Source organism: Mastigoproctus giganteus, chromosome 10, assembly GCF_048544385.1.
Source record: "Mastigoproctus giganteus isolate SK-2022 chromosome 10, ASM4854438v1, whole genome shotgun sequence".
NCBI classification, from domain to species: domain Eukaryota; kingdom Metazoa; phylum Arthropoda; class Arachnida; order Uropygi; family Thelyphonidae; genus Mastigoproctus; species Mastigoproctus giganteus.
The window spans coordinates 138,115,275-138,133,501 of record NC_143584.1 but is presented as its reverse complement, the minus strand read 5'-3'; the positions used below and the strand labels follow the sequence as shown (position 1 = coordinate 138,133,501).

The 18,227-nt window shown below is 36.9% G+C and overlaps 1 protein-coding gene across 2 annotated transcripts in view; it reads left to right on the top strand.

The window, feature by feature from the left end:
* mys (position-specific antigen beta subunit myospheroid) overlaps nucleotides 1–18,227 on the top strand; it is a 326,956-nt gene that overhangs the window by 896 nt on the left and 307,833 nt on the right. The window lies entirely within an intron of this gene.

The window sequence follows — 18,227 nt, the reverse complement described above, 5'->3', positions numbered from 1 at the left end:
AACTATTAGCAGCCCCTATAGTTCTATTAACTCAAAATAATGCACAAATGTGAGAATATTACATGTAGTTAAATCATTAGACTAGGGATTGCACTCACTTTATAAGACTAAGTGATTGTTGACTATTCGGTTTTTTTTGTTCTACACATTGGGTAAGGTTCTAACTAGTACTAGACTCCACAGATGTCATCTTAAAATATTTATTAATAATTTGTCAAACAGTATATATGATACATCACAGTCAAAAAGACTTAGATATTCAGTGTATATAAAATAGCTGATTAATTCATATCAAATGTTAAAACATTATAAATGGTATCAAAGAAGTAGTTACATCTACAAAATTAATACATTTGAAATGTACAGCTTTATCAAGAATAGAAGCAGCAATTTTTTAAATATATATTGGACTGATGTTGGTGTGTTTAGTATTGTTAAATGTGTCAGACTTAAATTTATTAGTTAGCAGTGCATTCTAGCAGAAAAATTCTGCTGCAAGATGAGTTTTCTACTGAGTTGTTTTTTTACATGAAAAGTTTTTATTAGACTGGCAGCTTTTTTGCAATGGAGCACAAGTGTAAAGTGAGATTTATTGTCAAAAGTTCATCTTTTGCCATAATAAAAAAAAAAAACAATTCAGGTTAATTAAGGTTTGAGTAGTCTAGTTCTCTGATATACAACAAGAAGTGTTTGTTGGCTTATAATACATCAAGAAATGTAAGCATTCAAAGCTGTTGTCTTTTCTTGATGAATCTGTAACTAATCTTGCTTTTGTAAATATACACTGAGTGGACAGAAATCATGGGATACCTACCTACTAGCGGGTAGGCCCACCTATCGTCTGGATAAGGGCAGTTATTTGTTTGTTTATTTTGGTTTTTAGGAGCATTAGCAACTAAGGCCATATTGCTCCGGGAATCTGCAGTAGCCATTCCCTGACCTTCCGCATCCTCCGTATTTGGTGGTGACAGGCTCGAACCCCGGTCTAATCGAGAAGTGTGTGCTACGCATTGCTGCTCCTTCCCACCTGGCTACGGAGGTGCCAAGGGCACTTACAGTGAGGCATTGAGTCACCTAGTTCACAAAAGTGTTCCACAGGTATTTCCATCCGTGCTTGCTGCATTGCTGTCTATAATTCTGTCGCATTCCTGGGTGGATGATCCAAGGCTCGAACGGACCTTTCCGCAGCATCCCAAAGATGCTCCACAAGGTTCATGTCCAGTGAATGGGGAGGCCATTCCATGGTGGTAAAATCTGCAGATGCTCTTTGAACCATGTTTTAGTCACCATAGCTCTGTAAGGAGGTGCATTGTCCTGCTGGAAGAATCCATGACTACGAAGGGATGCAGATGGTTTGCAAGGATGGACATATAACCTGAACCATTCAGGGATGTCTAGGTGTACCGGAAATCCCGAGTGTGCCAGTTGAACATGCCCAAGACCATTACCGACCATCCACCTGCCTGAACAGTTCCTTGTTGGCATGATGGGTGCATAGCTTTGTGCGGTTTCCACCAGATACACACCCTCCCATCCTCTTGAAATAACTGGAAACGGAACTCATCTAACCAGGAGACCTGTCTCCAATCACTCAAGGACCAGTGATGATGTTCTTTAGCCCAGTTAAAGCGTAGAGTTACTGTCTAGATTGATGCAGTTCAGCTATATACCTGCCAAGTGGTGGGTTGGTCCAATAGTGGGAGGGGGTGACAGTGTCACATTGCCTAGGAACCAGGTATCCCATGAATTCTGTCCTTTCAGTGTATATTCAAATTGAAATTTGAATATACAGGGTGTCTCAAAAATATTGGTACAAACGTTTAGGGGATGTAGGTAACATCTAAAGGAATGTGAATCGCATAGGAACCCAGAAACGTCACCGTAAGTCGGTACACGGCGCAGTTCGTGAGAGGGAAAATTTCTGGTTTACTCATTCAAGCAGTAGTCACTGCACAAAGAGCATGCATTGATATACGAACTGTAAGCTGGCAGACATGCACCTAGTGTATGGATTAGCAGAGGGCAATGGACGAGCTGCTCAACGAATTTATGGAGAACGCTTCCCAGACAGACATGTACCAGACCACCATTTGTTTGTGCGATTATGGGTCATTTAGAGGTAACAGGAGTAGTGCGGGCAGACCACGTTCGATGATAACTCCCGCCATGTATGAAAGTGTGTTGAATGCCGTCCAGAATAATCCTACTACCAGCACACATACTGTTGACTCTGCCTTTGCAGTGTACAGCGTCTGGCACAATGATTCCTTTCATCTCCAAAGTGTTCAGTTACTGCTCCCCCAAGATCATCCTGCACGTGTGGCTTTTGTGCAGTGGTTTCTCCAAGAAAGTGTTCAAGACTTGAATTTTCCAGCCTATGTTTTGTTCACAGATGAGGCTTATTTCACTCGGGAAGGCTCATTCAATCAGCACAATGCTCATGTGTCGGCTCACGACAACCCACACGGTGTGCGCCCCCATGCAGCACAACATCGCTTCGCAATAAATGTGTGGGCAGGTATGGTCGGTGACTGCTTAGTCTGCCCATACCTGTTACCATCCAGCATGAACTCCGCTAAATATCAGATCTTTCTTGAACAAGTTCTACCAGGGTTACTTGACGATGTTCCAGCAAATGTGAGATGCAACATTTGGTTTCAACATGACTGGGTGCCTGCCCATTATGGAAGGTGTGTTCGTGACCATTTGAACAGGCGTTTTGGGCGTCGATGGATTGTCTGTGGTGGACCCGTTGCCTGGCCTCCATGCTCACCTGATTTGTCGAGCCTTGATTTCTTTCTGTGGGGGCCCTCAAATCTATCGTGTATGAATCGCCTGTGGAGACGGAAATGGATCTCGTAGTGAGACTCGTCTGCCCTGCTGCTACTGACAAAGAAACTACAGGTGTGTTCGACCGTGTCCGCCAATCCATGCTACGTCAGTGTCACGCATGCATCGTGTCTCATGGTGGAACCTTCGAGCATCTGTTGTAACATCATGAAATGCATCCATCTCGTAATCCATTGTTAATATTATGTCAAATAAATGTTTGCCACTAATTACTGTCTTGTGTCATTTCTGCTTCTTGTGCCTCTGCTACTACTTTCCCGTGACGTTTCCGGTTATGGGTTCCTTTGCGATTCACATTGCTTTAGATGTTACCTACCTCCCCTAAACATTTGTACCAATATTTTTGAGACACCCTGTATATTTACAAAATTGTGCAGTGGTAATCATCAGTTTATCTATCGAGATACAGTGATGATCCCCACTGCACAGTTTGTCATAACAGGAATAAGTAAATAATAATGTGATTTAAAATCATAGGGAAGTTCCCAAATTATATTTTAAAATCCTCCAATCAACCTTTTATCAATCCATATTTTCAAAACAAATAGGTAGTTTTTTCCCACAGACTGCAGATCACAGTGAATCAGATTCACTAATCTCTTTCACCAGAGAGAACCTAATGCTCTATCGTTTAAAGCTGAAGCGTTGTTATACATAATGTATAATTGATGTACACACACACTAGCTATTTACAGATCATAATTATTAAGTTGTTAATTATTTCAGAGTGAAACAGAGCACTTAAACCTGAATGTTTTTGAATCTATTTTTTAATAGATTAATTTGCATCCACTTCTTCAGTGATTCTCCTTTGTTACAAAAAATACCAAGAAAATTACAGTACAATTCATTTGTTTAATTTCTGTGATGGTATTGCAGAAAGCTTCACTTAGGCAGAAGAAAGCAAACTAGAAAACATTTGACATGTTGAATTGACTAATCAAATAGATTAAAAAGTATGCTGTTTAAAACTCTGATTCACCTAATAATTATTCATAAATTTTGTAGTATGTGCAGTAAGAATAAGTATTAGTGAAAAACCAACAATACTAAGCTAATTTTACAAACCATTGATCAATAAACTTACTTGATAGTGAGTAAAAAATAAGCTCGTGGCAGTGAATTGATATTGCTAATAGCTCTGTTAATAAACTTATGAAATTCTATAAATGTTCAGGAACATTTATAGAATTTTGATGGAATATACCCTATAATCATAAGTGAGTGCATTGAACCAGTGAGGCTAATTATGCGAGCATCACTGGATTCAGGAGTGATTCCATTGGATTGGAAAAGTGCCACTATGTCTCCAATACATAAGGGCTGTTCTAAGAGTGAAGTGTGGGAAATTACCAGCCGATTAGTCTTACTTCAGTAGTAGAGAAAATCATGGAGACAATGATCAAAGTTGGAATTCAGGATCATTTAGATAGAAATGTAATTCTGAAGGATACTCAACATGGTTTTATAAAGAGAAAATCATGTTTAACTAATGTGGTTATTGATTTTGACAGGGTTACTCAAGAGCTGGACTTTGGTAATAATTTCAACATTGTTTATTTGGATTTCAGCAAAGCATTTGACTCAGTTCCAAATAAGCGGTTACTTTATAAGCTGGAACAGGTTGGAATCACAGGGAAAAAATCCTTAGATGGATGGATTCAGGGCAGGAGGCAGAGGGTTATGATAAATGGTTATTCCTCAGATTGGGTTGATGTAAGAAGTGGGCTTCCCCAAGGAACAGTATTAGGACTGTTGTTGTTTTTGATTTTTATAAATGACATCGATGAAGGGATAGAGGGCGTGATGTCTAAATTTGCAGATGATGTAAAGATTGGTAGAGTAGTTAATGATTACCGCCAAGCAGAGCTTCTTCAGAAGGACCTAGCCAGATTTCAGGGATGGTCAGAAAAATGGCAGCCCTGTTTTAATCCTGTAAAGTGTAAGGTATTGCACCTGGGGAACAGTAACCCCAAAATAACTTGTACACTTGGCGGAGTTGAACTAAAGCCGGTAGTGGAGGAAAGGGACTTGGGTGTTATGATATGGTCAGACTTTAAGTTCTCTGAGCATTGTAGACAGGTCGCAAGGAAGGCCTATGGTGTCTTATCGGTAATGTATCAAACAATTGCTAGTAGAAATAAGGATGTCATAATCCCATTGTATAAGGCTATTGTTGGACCACACTTGGAATACTGTGTTCAGGTATGGAGACAGCATCTAAAGAAAGACATTGTGCTTCTTGAAAGGGTTCAGAGATGGGTAACTCGTCTGGTGAGATCACCAAAGGGCATCCATATGAGGAAAGACTTCGAATGTGTGGGTTGCAGAGCTTGGAAACCAGCCTTAGAGGAGACTTGATTGAGGTGTTTGTGTTTAAGGCTCTGAGAGGCATAAGCAAAATGAATGAGGACAAAACTTTCACGGTTATAAATGATTCTAGAACAAGGGGCTATAATTTCAAGTTACGGGGGGAGATGTTTAGGCTGGATTGCAGGAAGTTTTATTTTAGCCAGAGAGTTATAAATTACTGGAATGAGTTGTCTACACACAGTTTTTCCCCAAACTGTCAGCCTCTGAGATCTTCACAGGTCAGCTGGATAATTACCTACAGCAGGAGGGAAACGCTTAGGTTGTCCATTTCCTTTTCTCTTATTTATTAATTATTATTATTTTTTTAATTTTCTTATTTATTTTTTTTTTGTTATTTTATTATTATTGTTTGTTTTATTTATTTTTTTATTTTTTTGGCTGGTGCAGCATAAGCCGTAGGCTTCCTTGCACTATGTGGCCAATACTAATACTAACATAAGATTGAATAAATATGCATGTAGCAGGATTGAGCCCTTAGGCTGCCACAAAAAGTGAATCTCCCATTGTTAGCTATTGTGTTGATAAATTGGCTGCAATAAAAACAGTTACAGTGAAGTTGTATATTCTTTAGGCCTCAGCCATACAGATTAAAAATGGAATTTTATTTTTTTATTTAAAAGGGTTTTAGTATTTACAATTCTATGTACGGGGACGATTAGCTATCCTGTTTTTATCTAGTTTAGGGATGTCAATAGATCCATTAACTGGAAAAGTTTGCTATCAGCTATTGGTTTCTTTTGGTATTCATATATTCATGATTGTGTTGTTATCTATGAGTTCCACATTAAGGTGAAAAAAATTTTGTCTGTTGCAAAAATTTGTCTTCAGCCGAAGTTTGTGATTGCGGGAAGAAACCTTCATCTCGTGTTATAGAAGTGGGTGTTTTGAGTAAAAGATTAAAGATGAGAAATGAATTGGTGTGTGTGTTTTTTTTTTTTTTTTTTTTTTTTTTGCTGATGTTATATATAACCTTGTTATCTTACATAATTTTGCCACCACTACTAATGTAGTGTTAGGGTGCACCCGTTTTGGCATCAATACCTGATAACTTTATCAGATGCCATACATTTGTAATGTCCCCTATTATTTCCCCCCCACTACTGGCATACATTGTCTCAAATTTTGATACCTTTCGTGTTTGGCATTTTCATAAAATAAAAAAAAAAAAAACCCCTTCATGGATGGTAATAATTTCTAAGAAGGCTCTTGCAAGGTTACAAGTTTTACTTTCTCCCAAATAGCTGCTGATTTCTTGTGTGCCCTTGATGGTAAAATTCTTGGCACAAGTCATTCCTACAGCTCATGGCTAATGAATCGCGCTCTGAAATATGGGTCAAATAACAAATATTATATTGGAGGGCAGAGGATGCTCTTCCAAAGTTATTGGAATAGCCGAGCGTAGGGGTTTCTTGGGTGTAACTTTTATATTATTTTCTAAAACAAGTGCCTTATTTCTTTAGCTAATGTGATTTCTTAAACTGTTCAACTTGAATAAAATGTTTTAAACATTTTATTCAAGTTGAAGTAAAATTACTTGTCAAAACCATGAAATTTATTGTTGGGAACAGACAAATAAGTTGCACATCCGTAATAGATTATGGTTTAGAAATTTTCCCTGTTCTTTGTGTTTTTATAATATTTTAGAATGGTGGTACTGTCAGTTTTTAGGAGATGGGATCAAAAAGTTCCAAGACTTGAATTTTTATTTAAACTTTTATAATATTTACAGATTATTTTAAATAATTTTAAGATTTACAGATTATTTTAAATAATTTTAAGATTTATGTATGTCAAATGTTTATGTATATCAAAATCTTGGCTATTTACACTTCCCTCCATCACTTATATAATTAGGTTAAAAAAAAAAAAAAAACCACCTTTTTGAAGTTTCTTAATTACATTTGTCATAGCTAATGTAATTTCTGTTTCACTGCAAAAGCATCATCCATTTAATGAGTACTTCAGTTGGAGAAAAAAAAAAAAATAATCATATGGTGCAAGATGAAATGAATGATAATCATTGTAGACAGCATTGGGATGTTTCCTCCTACCACTATTGTTTTTATATATTCTAGATTGCAATCGCAAGTTTTCGGGTGCCTCCATAGCCAGGTGGGAAGGAGCAGCAGTGCGTAGCACACACGCTTCTTGATTAGACCGCGGTTAGAGCCCATCACCACCAAATATGGAGGATGCGGAAAGGTCAGGGAATGACCACCGCATATTCCCGGAGCAATATAGCCTTAGTTGCTAATGCTCCTAAAAACCAAATAACAACAACAACAGCAAGTTTTCGACCAGTTAAATTGTGTTCATATTTTAAATATCAGAACGATGCATTAGTAGCTGCAATATAATATTCAAAGGCTGTCTTCATCTTCAATTCTTATTTTGTGTCCTGAATAATGCTTCTAACATGTGCAAAATCTCCCGCACTTAATGTTATCCTCAACAGTAGTGTTCGTCTGCGAAGTGCTTCAAAGATGGATATGATACCATTCAAATATTCTACCTCCTTGATAAAGCAAAGTCTCTATAAAAGTAATTGCTTCTACAGTCTCTGGAGCAGGAAAAAGTGATACAAAATTAATGTCAATAGCAGATAAAAATCTATCTTTGTGTACGTGCAACCAAATTGTCACCTACTGTAAGAAAAATTCTAGGTTACGGAATAAAATTTAGTTTTTCTTATTTGATGTTTATATATTTTTAACAACTTCAGTACTGGAACTGTTTATCCTGTTTTGGTATTTATAATAGAAACAGTATGGATGTAGCATGGTTCCCATACCCCACAGATTTTCAGCCACCACCACATGTGAATCAGTCAGTGAACATGCACATTATGCATACAAAATGTATGAACTGAAGTATCAACAGAATTGGTACATTATAGCCTGAGTAGCCAATGTACCAAAATTTCTCAAGAACTTTGTATGTAACCTTGTTGTACATGGTTGTAGATTTTGGAAAGGCTGATTTTGTTGCAGATCTTAAAATGGAAGCTTTGATCATAATTTTTTATTCTATTAAAAAAAAATTCTGCAAAAGATCTAAAAACATAATAGAAGCTGAGAACTGTAAAACTTTGAATAGGCAACTAAATCAGAAGTGCCTTTTTACTCAATTTCATCACATGAAGATTAAGTACCCACTCAGTAAGGTTATTTCCATTTTGGATCTAGAGATTTAAAATGAATTGTGAACACTTAATTTATTATTGGCACAAAACATTGAACTGACCACCGAACATTAAAATTGCATTTTTTAAAAATTTTTTTTAATGCGTTATGCTTAAGCATAAAAGTATCTGTCTGTCCATCTGCATATGACAAATCAACTCCAGGTGATTGTCATAAAATTGTGTATTTGGCCCTTTTTATAAAAATTTGTTGAGCCATGCCAAATTTCAATAAAATTGGACAAAAGGAAATCCAACAATTATTATTTTTTTACAGACATATTGCACAGGCTATCCATATACAATACTTACAACTGAAGCATTGGATATTGTTTGTTGCTCTGTGCCAATTTGAGGAATGAATGGAAAGTACCTTGAAATAAATGGCCAGTACAATTAATATCATAAAGCTTTAAATGGGTTGAATATACTAAATGCTGATAGCATCCTTCTTGTGGGTGGTATACACACAAAGGAACATAAATTTAATTTGTAAAAGAATATTTGCAGAATATCTGTGTGAAAGCTGCTTTCAGACAGAGAGTAACTGATTGTCAGAAAAAAACTTCCAATCTGGTGTCGTGTAGGGGTAGATAGTATGAATGAATTTAAAGAAGGATTGAACAAACTATTAGCAGGTATGATCAAATGAAGTGGGTACTGCTTTATTTGTTTTTTGGCCATTGTATAAGTTTGCTTCTTTCCATCATTTTGTCTCTACTAATACTAACATCGCTGATACACAGAAAAAAGTTTCAAGTGCTGCATATAAAAGGCATTGCCTTTTGAGGAGTGAGTTTTTTTTTTTTTTTTGAATATCATATTACTAAATGTATAACACTAATATTCTAAATGATATAAAAATTGTAATATATATTGAATTTTTATATAAAAATATATAACACTACTAACTACAGAAAAATTAAATTTGAATTGATTTAAGAAAAAAAACTGAATGCACTTAAATATTTAAGAAATGTATATGGGCTAAATTGCAAAATTTTCTAAATTTCAGTTACATTGCCATCAGTAATTAGACTTGATGGTGGCCATAGATGTCGATGCACCAAAAAAATTCCCAAACAAACAATCATTCTCATTTCAAATCTGTTTTCAGGTTTTAATATCTCGCATGATTCTTTAGATATAAAGTTGTAACTACCATTAGGAGTAAAAGGAAGGGTTTCTGCTTTTGTAAAGAAGGGTGATATCAGACAGGTTTTAAATTCTCTACAGTGGAACCAACTAATCCTGTTACCACCAATAAATCCTAAATAGGACGTATTCGGTGAAATAATCTTAGAATCTACTAGGCTTTTCATACCAACTAAGAAATGCTGTTCAAGGCTTAGATCTAAACTGATGTCAGATGAAGTACTGAGACATGTGGCAGAGAAGAAAAATGCATGGGATGCATATCAGGTAATACAGAAACCTAAGGTAGATTTAAACTAGTCTTCAATCAAATCACAAAGGAGTTTAGGAAAGCCAAGGCAGATTACGAGAAGTCTGTGGCAAAGAATGCCAAGAAAAGCAGCAAAGACTTCTTTACTTACCTTAATAGTAGAAGAAAGGGGTTGAATTACATTGGTCCACTTGATGGTTTAACTGTCTATGATCCTGCTCTGATTGCTGACAGGCTGAATAGGTATTTTGAATCTATAATCACATATAAAGAATGATTTAGGAAGTGGGTGGCAGAAGTTTCAAACTAACAGGGAATTCAGGGGAATTCCCTGCGGAGTGAAGATGTGTGAATGTATCTACAATTCAAAAAGGGTGACAAGAGTAATTAGCCTATTAGTTTAGCTTCTGTTCCAGGTAAAGTAATGGAATCACTTTAAGATGCAAAGGGATTGGCTGCAAAAAATAATTTTGATATTATATACTTATGCATTGGAATGCTTTTGAGACTGTTGCTCATAAAAGACTGCTGCAAAAATTGGAGAAGTGTGGTATTAAGGGAAAGTTACTGGGATGGTTGTTTGTCAATGGACACTGCTCTTTGGGGACTAGTATTATTAGAGAATTCCCCCAGTATTCATGCCAAGACTACTGTTTTCTATATTGATTGATGATACTAAATTTTCAGGCTTAAGTTTTCAGTGATACAAAAGGTTGACAGATTGGTTAATGACAGTAAACAAGGTATGCTACTGCAATAAGATCTAGAAAAATTAGGAATATGGACTGAGAAATGGCAATTGAAGTTTAATATTGTGAGATGCATGGTACTTCATATGGAACAGTAATTCCAGGGTAATGTATCGGCTGTGTGACTCGGGGTAGTGGAAAATGAAGAGGAACTGAGTTACATTGTACAATCTGATGTGAAGTTCTCTGAGTAGTGCAAATAGGCTGCCAGTGTCACACATGGGATTTTGTTAATGATATATGAGAAGTTTGCTAACAGGGATCAGGAGGTGATTATCCCATTGTATAATCAACAATAGTCAGGCCACACCTTGGTACTGTGTATAGGTCTGGAAAACTCATTTTAGGAAGGATGTAGAGCTGTTGGAATGGGTACAGAGAATGGCAATGATTTTGGTGAGCAGGAACAAAGGGATGCTATTTACCAAGAAAGGCTTCAGTTCTGCAAATTGTAGAGTCACCCGTGAGTTGATCTGATTGAGATGTTTAAGGCTTTGAATGGCTTTGAGCAAACTCAGTGCAGATGGGATTCTTCCTCTTTCTTAGAATATGTGCATGGGGGGATAAATTCAAATTGAGGAAGGATGCTTGCAGAATAGATGTGCAGAAGTTTGCCTTCAACCAGTTTGAATCAATTCAAGGAACAATTTGACAAACTATTGGAGAGGATGGATGGGTGAAATGGGAAATTTATTTTGGCTGGTGCTGTTATAAGCTTGGTTTCTTGCATCGTTCGCCATCATATTAATATGATGCAAAAACTATGCATCGATAAACTCAAATTTCCTGAAATGCTGAAACAAGTATGTTTTTATTGATCAGATGTTATAACCAAAGTAGGTCAGGTATTAGTGTTAGCAGTGGCATATGATGCAAGAAAGCAAGCAGTATCATTTTACAATATCGGCCAAAAAATAAAATAACTTATTTTACCTTCCAAAATGTTGTCTAGTTCTTCCTTGAAATTGATTTAAGCTATCAACTTCTAACATAACAAGTTAGTTCCAGCAATCAACCATTCACTGGTTAAAGGCAAATTTCTGCACATCTATTCTGCAAATGTCTTTCCTCGGTTTGAATTTATGCTCCCTCAAGCACCTAATCTGAGCAAGAGGAAGAATCCCATCAGCATTGAGCTTGCTCAAACTGTTCGAAGCCTCAAACACCTCAGTTAGATCATCTTACAGGTACTTAGTCTCCAGATGCTGCAATTTGCAGAACTAAAGCCTTTCTTGGTAAAAGCACTCCTTGTCAATTTCGTTATACTTCTCTGTACACGTTCCAGCAGCTCTACATCCTTGCTAAAATTAGGCTTCCAGACATGTATGTTGTACTCAAGGTTTGGCCCGAACATTGTCTTATACAAAGGGATAATCACCTCTTTATCCCTTCTAGAAAAGTTCCTGTATATCATTAACAAGACATTGTGAGCTGCTCTGGCAGCTTGCCTGTACTGCTTGGAGAACTTCATATCTGACTATACTACAAGTGCCCCTAGGTCTTATTCATTTTTCTCTGCCCTGAGTGTAGTACCATACAGTTGGTATGTTACTCTGGGGTTACTTCTACCCATATGCAGTACTTTGCATTTGCCAATGTTAAACTTCAGTTACCACTTCTCAGTCCATGTGCCTAACTTTTTTAGGTTACAAAGTAGTAGCATTCTGTCAATAGCAACCCTGCCAACCTTTGTATCATCTGCAATGCCACACTACTCCAATTTGTGTGTGTAACAGTATCAAACGCTTTCTTGAAATCCAAGTGTATGATATAAAAATTTATTTTTTGCATCCAGTTCCTTTGTGACGATATAGCATTCAGTTAAGTTGTTCAGACAAGATTTTCCCATAACAAATAGATGCTGTCTGAACTCTATCTGCAATCTTGTCTTGATAATCCTGCATTACTTCTTTAACCAGTGACCCCATTATTTTCTCTGGAACAGATATTAAATTAACAGGTCTGTAATTATTTGTGTCACCCTTTGATCCCCTTTGTGAATTGGGATGTATTTACACATCTCCAGACCATGGGTACCTCCCCTGTATCCAAGATGCTCTCATAATTATGGCTAAGTGTTTATTTACTCCCTTTGCTGCCTCCCTTAACATAATTGGATTGATCCCATCCATCCCAGGTTCCTTTCTTATGTTCAACTTCAACAATTTCTCCTCCACTTTGCTTTCAGTTATTACAAAATCATTTAGCTCCCTGTTAGTTTGATAAATTTTTTTGGCTCCAATTCCCTAGAGCAGTGGTCTCAAACTGGCATGGGCTGCATCGGGCCCCCGAAGCAATTTTACACGACCTGCGAATACATTTCAATTATGTATTTGTTGTAAATATGGTGCTTATATTCACTTTCATTTTGTTAAAAAAAAAAAAATTCCGGCCCGTCAGCTGCTTTCAGATCATGCATTTGGCCCGCATGCAATTTGAGTTTGAGACGACTGCCCTAGAGGATTCCTCATGTGTGAATGAAGATGCAATACTCATTCAGTTGGTTAGCTTCCTGAGCAGGATCATCAACAGTCAAACCATCAATATAATGTGGACCAATCTGATTCATCTCCTTCCTTCTAGAGTTTACATAAGTAAAGAAGTCTTTACTGTTTTTATTTGCATCCTTTGCCATAAGTTTCAAGTAATCTGCCTGCACTTGCTTAACCTCCTTTGTGACTTGATTACAGACTAGTTTATGTCTACCATAGGCTTCTGTGTTGTCTGATAATTTATATGCAACCCATGCATTTTCCTTCTCTGCCACGAATCTCATTAATTCATTTGGGCCTAAACCTTGAGCAGTATTTCTTAGTTGGAACAAACAGCCTAGTAGCTTTCATGATTAATTCCTTGAATATTTCCCATTTATAATTTGCTGTTGGCAACATCATCAGTTGATTCCGCTGTATAAAATTTAAAAATTGTCTGAAACCATTAAGTCACCTTCTACGTAAGTAAAAACCTTTCCCTTTACTCGTGATGGTAGTTACATCTTTAAGTAAATTGCACATTGGTACACTCATCACTGCCATCTAGTGGTTCCTTTATCTGCAGATTCTTAATGCACGAATAATCACCTGCTGATAATCAGATCAAGGGTATTATTCCCTCTGGTTGCCTCTCAAATGCTGCTATAGAAAACAGTCATCCAGTAAATCCACAAGTCTTCCTAGTGTGTGAGTGACCAACCCACAACTTCCAGTCAATATCTGGAAAGTTTATCTCCCATTATAAGACATTCTGATTTACTGGCCCATCTATTTCACTGTATAGTTGTTCATTGTACTCATCAGAGTTATTAGGTCTATAACACACTCCTGCTCTCATTTTAGCTTTCTCAATGCTTATGTCACACCAAACTGACTCAACATTGCACTGGTCACCCATGATTTTGTTTCTTAACTAACAGCATGACTCTTTCTTCCTTCCTATCATCTCTTTCCTTTCTGTACACTTAGTACTCCCCCTATTCAAATTCTGCATTTCTTATATCTGTGTGACCCACACCTCTGATATCCCAAAAATGTCCTGCATTTGATGTCTTAACCAGCACATCATCAAATTTGTTTACATGCAAGTATACGTGCACATGTTTTTACTCTTAGTTACCTTAACACACTGTATTTACTTGGTCCATGATGACTCCCAGCAGTCCTTGAAATCCATGGCACCTTGCTTTCCAGGGCATTGCTCTTTCCAATAGAAGCAGCACAAGAATCACTTTCATTTCTGCAGCTATCGTTAATCTATTTGTCTGTGTATCCCCCTAAGCTAGCATATTTCTGATCCACCTAGCACTGCCTTGACAGCATCAACATTATTGCACCCGTTCTATTTAAGCATAACCCATTCCTGTAGAAGCAGTTTCTCCTGTTAATAAGCACAGACCATTCTGAGAAAAATTGTACCCCATGAGCCTTGCAAATTCTCTCCAGGGCCAAATTGATTAACCAGACTCTCCGTATACTCCCTCCTATCAAGTCTGAGCAGAATTGCAGACACTTTCAAATTTAATTCTAATTTGACTTTTTTTAACATTGCCCTGTACTTGGTAAGTAAGTCTACAGATCCTACAACGTACTTTGTATTTCCCTGAGAATGGAGTAACCAGTAATAACTGGCTCCTGTTGAACCAGCAAATTCTGCCTTGAAGGTTGCTGCTGTGTTGCTTGATGAATTTGAGTTAGTTGTGTGCATTTCATAAATAAGGCATTTTCGGCCTTATCTATGAAATGTTTGTTTCATAGATAAAATGTTTGTTTGCTGACAGGGGGAAGGAAGGGAAGCATAAAATGCTTCCCTTCCTTCACTTTATGCAATACTTATATATTTGGTATTAATGTCTTTATTTTGTTATACAGTACACAGTTTTAAATAATATATTTTTTATGGTTTTCTTTCACATGGACCTTCTGTTGCATTGAGAACAGTGAAAAGGTATGCTGGATTAGTTATAGACAGAAGTGAGCAACAAAGGTTAATGTGAACAGGATTACAAAGTACTCTGTCATCTTTTATTTTATACCTGAAAGCTGAATGAATTATTAATAGCCGTTTAAAGTAATGGTATCTAGTAATGAAAGTAAGATGTGTGCTAGTGCTGTTATCTCTTAGAAATTGGATCATGAGGTATAAAGCTCATTTCAAGCCCTTATTGATTGATTTTTAATGCAGAAGGGTACTGAATTAGGTAATTTTCAGTGGCTAATGTAAGTTTTGTATTCCTGGTAATTGGTTCCTTTTTGAGGAAGAAGCCCTTGCAAAGAGCTTATGCTGCATAAGTTAAGTTGTATTCCAGTTGGTGTTTGATGATTTAAATTGTGGAAGTAAGAATGAATGAATGCAAATTGGTCCACATCTATTAGTAATAACAACTCGGAACAACTTTGGGGACATCATGAATGTACTTTTCATGATTTTGATAATACCTTGTGTTATTGGACAATGAGTATGCAGAGGCAGATAGCAATTAAAAATTTAATGTCTGAACAGTCACAACACTTCAATCCTATAGAAAATTGATTGGTTATGAAGTATCACAGAAGAGACTAACAAATGTGAATTAATTGAAGCATTGTTGCTGATTAATTGCTTCTAAAATAATGTTCAAAAATTATAATTGAGATGGATAAATGCACACTACTGAATAGTGTTTGTACCATATTTAAGAACCATTTGAGAATTAAAAAAAGAGAGAAAAAAACCTATTAACATATTTAAATTCAGTATAAAATGTTCCTTTAGAATGAATAACAAAAATTGGGTCAAAAGTGAAAAATATCCAAAAGTACTGGCATATTTAGAATTTTTTTTTCTTGCCATAACTGTATATATAAATGTACATTTTAATATATATATAAACACTGAACAGTAAAATTTGCCCCCTCCCCAATTTGTGCACATTAAAAGGCATAACCATCCAGGCTACAGTAATACATGGGGAAAAACAAGACTGATAAAAACACTCTGATATAGACTTTAAATAATTACTTAAATACAATAACTGCCTGATTTACAAACACCATGATTTATGAAAAGCAGTTCATAAATCAAAAATGATTTTCCCATAATAAAAAAAAAAAAACATTCCCATTTCACCTATATATTCACTCAATGTTTCTGTTTCTGTCTTGAATTTATTTAAGTTGTCCACTTCTACAACGACATATGGAAGTTTGTTCCAGAAGTCAACCACTCGCTGGCTGAAGGCAAATTTCCGCATATCTATTTTACAACTCTCTTTCCTCGATTTGAATTTATGCCCCTCAGGCGATTAATCTGGGCTAGAGGAAAAATCCCATCAGCATTGAGCTTGCTCAAACAATTCAAGGCCTAGTCTCCAGTCACTGTAATTTGCATAACTTAAGCCTTTCTTCGTAAGAGCAACCCTTTGTTCCATTCGCTAATCTTGTTGCCCTTCTCTGTACTCGTTCCAGCAACTCTACATCGTTCGTAAAATGAGGCCTCCAGACTTGTATACAGTACTCGAGGTGTGGCCTGACCACTGCCTTGTACGAGGGGATAATCACCTCCTTTTCCCCGCTAGAAAAATTCCTGTATATCATTGACAAGACACCATGAGCTACTCTCCGTTTGCACTGCTCAGAAAACATATGACTGCACAATTACCCCGAGATCATTTTCATTCTCTACCACCCTGAGTGTAGTACCACAGAGTTGATATGTTACTCCAGGGTTACTGCTACCCATATGCAGTACTTTACATTTGTCAATGTTGAACTTCAGTTGCCACCTCTCAGCCCATCTGCTCAACTTTTCTAGATCCTGTTGCAGTAGCGTACTGTCATTATTGTCATTAACAACCCTGCCAACCTTCGTATTGTCTACAAACATATAATTACGTTCTTAATGCAGAATTTACTATGATTTACCACTGAGAGATATAAAAGATTTGAATGTAAAAAAAAAAAAAAAGTAAACTTACAATGAATATGTAATTAAGCACAAATTTAAAGCAAAGGACAAAGGTCAACTTGTATACCAGAATATGAGGTAACTGAAGGATACATTGAAGTATTTGGTCCTTGAGGCTGTCACAGATATTCTTAGATATGCCAAGCGCTGTGCTTGCTAGCTGGGAGTCTAAAATGCTGATGAAACTGATATTCGGATGACACTCAAGTCAAGTGGACCTAATTTCGGCAAAGATCAGTTGGTCTGTGACAGCCGAATCCTCTGTTTGCAGCTTCACATTGGTGGGACTGTTAGTAACTCTAGGTATAACCCCTCATGTGCAAGTCCTGAAATGTGGCACCTAGTGCACTGTAGGTGATCACCCAGGTGCAAACCAATGTAAGCAGGGGTCGGTGTGACACCCACACCTTGTGGAGGAATGCCATCCCTCTGTTACCAGGCAACACTAGGTGGTAGATGACTCTCATCAACCAGTGGAATACCACCACACTGCTTATTGGAGGCTTAAAGTAGTGGAACCCATGTTTAGTCTCCAGAGCAAAGCTCTGACAAACCCTCTCCCATCTCTTCCACTATGCAGTATGATTGTCATTTGAGGTTATGATGGACATCATGGCAAGATCTAATCTTCCTTACATTTCGAGGGTACAACTCTAAAACAGTGTTCATAGGCTGGTCGCTAGATAGTCCACTGGACAGAACCTGTTGGTAATTCTCCAGGAGGCTTCCATATCAGCTAGTGTATAATCTCGCTGCCTCTACTCTGCGAGATAGTGACTGGAGGGAGTTTTGTGTGGGGGGGCATTGTTGAGGCCATGTTATGTCGAGGAGCTGAGTATATTCTTACCATCAAGTAGTTGTAATAGTATTCTCCATATATTGCAAGGAAGCATTATATGGCAAATACTATTACATCTGCTGCTTTCTCATATCATGTTGGAAAAGATCTGGATTTGATTTGCATTACTAGGTGAAATTGAGAAATACTTCTGATCAGGACAGAAGAAACTTTTTTTTTGGGCTTTTCTCAGTGTTGTCTTGTTGGGTTTTAACATTTATTTAATTTATTCATTAGTAGGAAAATACCAAGAAATCTGTTAGTATATTGACTAATAATCATAGGTAACAAAATGACAGTTAATTTGAGAATGATCCTGATATGGCATATGATTTATTTCTCACAGCAATATATGTGCTGCAACATTTCATATAGAGGATACTGTTTTTGTGA